Source organism: Crocuta crocuta, unplaced genomic scaffold, assembly GCF_008692635.1.
Source record: "Crocuta crocuta isolate KB4526 unplaced genomic scaffold, BGI_CrCroc_1.0 scaffold290, whole genome shotgun sequence".
Taxonomy (NCBI): Eukaryota; Metazoa; Chordata; class Mammalia; order Carnivora; family Hyaenidae; genus Crocuta; species Crocuta crocuta.
The window spans coordinates 7852094-7853738 of record NW_027527429.1 but is presented as its reverse complement, the minus strand read 5'-3'; the positions used below and the strand labels follow the sequence as shown (position 1 = coordinate 7853738).

At 52.8% G+C, this 1645-nt stretch overlaps 1 long non-coding RNA gene across 1 annotated transcript in view; it reads left to right on the top strand.

The window, feature by feature from the left end:
* The window catches only part of LOC144226550 (uncharacterized), a 3253-nt gene extending 2073 nt beyond the window's left edge, over positions 1–1180 (top strand). The window contains exon 3 of the long non-coding RNA XR_013333678.1: positions 294–1180. This is a non-coding gene — a long non-coding RNA (uncharacterized LOC144226550). The remainder of the gene's footprint in view (positions 1–293) is intronic.
* The last annotated feature ends 465 nt before the right edge of the window (positions 1181–1645 follow it).

Below are 1645 nucleotides of genomic sequence, written 5' to 3'. Positions count from 1 at the left end.
GGGGAGGGAGAGGACAGAGCCACCCCAGGGCCCATAGGCTGCTGGCTCCCTGAAGCCTCCAGACACGGTTTAAATTTAGCCCTTCTATTCTGGTTCTGGTTCTGCGCTCAGCCTCGCCTGCAGCCGTGCAGCTGGCCCAAGCGCCACTGCTCCTCCACGCAAGGTAGGGGAGGCATGTGTAGTTAGGCTCTTCTCCCGGAGGGGGCACCCCCCACACCCTGTGGAACTGGGAGGTACAGAGGAATGGAAGAAACCCACCACCCTAACTCACATCCGGAACCTGGGGCGCCCAGGTGCGCTCCCTCCGCCCCCCCACTAACTCCACCGCCAGAAATGATCACCTGAGGCAGAAGCGCACCCAGTCCCCGTTCACTGGCTACGGAAACTCAGGCAGAAGACACATGAAGAGGACATGCAGGAGGAACAGCAATGAAACAGAATCCGAATTCCTACGCAACCACGTCCTTCTGGCCCCTGCTCAGATGTCCCTTCCCTGACCACCCACAGCAGCCCCCACCTCTCCCTCTCTGCCTCTCACCCGCTTCCTTTTCTCCTGGTGTACGCGGTCAGCTGATGATGGCAAGTACACCTTTGTTCAACGGGTTCCTCTCCAGGAAGGAAGACCCAGGAGAGCAGGGGCTTGGCTTTGCTCGCTGCCGTGTCGCCCGAGTCCCCCGTGTCTAGAGAAGTTGGCTGTACTAACTGAACACTTGCTATGTGCCAGGCACGGTGTCATGTGCTTGAGATGCATTAACTGATCTTATCCTCACTACGATCCTGTGAGGGTTTTTACCCAAGTAGAAAAATGAAGCCCAGACACGTTGAGAATCTCACCCAAGGACATAGGATTGGACCCTGGCCCTCTGTGCTCCTACACGCGCCCTTGATCACCACAGTGACTTGGCCCTTTCCTCCAGCCTCTCATTCTGCCCTTGCTGAGCTCCCCGTGCCAGTCTCAGGAAGGCTGGACCAAATCCCTAGCCCCGCAGCCCACCCAGCCAGCCTGGGTGAGTTTGAGTTTGAGCCCCATGTCGGGCTTTGCACTGAAGAGGCCTGCTTAGGATTCTCTCTCTCTCCCTCTATCTCTGCCCCTCCCCTACTCATGCTGTCTCTGTCTCTAAATAAATAAACAAACAAGCAAACAAATAAATACAAGCCATTTGTTTTCCTATAAATGCCCTTCTCCCCACCCTTCCCCTATTAAGATGGTATAAAAGGCCCCAATTCTAACCACCTCCTTGATTTACATTTTCCTGTGAACGCACATGTATGTATATGAATTTTAAAATATCTTTCCTTTTGCAAATTTGTATTTTGCTAGTTTAATTTGCATGTTCCCCAGAACTGAACCTATGAGGGTACAGAAAAAAGTTCTCCTCCCAAACAATGCCAAGTTCAACCTGGAAGGAGAAACCCCAGTGATGCTGTTTTCCCGATGGAAGGTGACCCGCTGCCCCTGACCATTTGTTAGCGGTCAGGATGGATTTGTGCTGATTTTTCTTCTACCTGGTCACTCACTGCACATCCGGGGACACTACAATCTCTGCAACTGAGTTTCTTTCACACCAAAGCTAACAGATACCGGAACCTCCTTCCTCAGTCTCATCAATATGCTTCCAGCTAAAAGGCCCACCAGAAAAAGCCA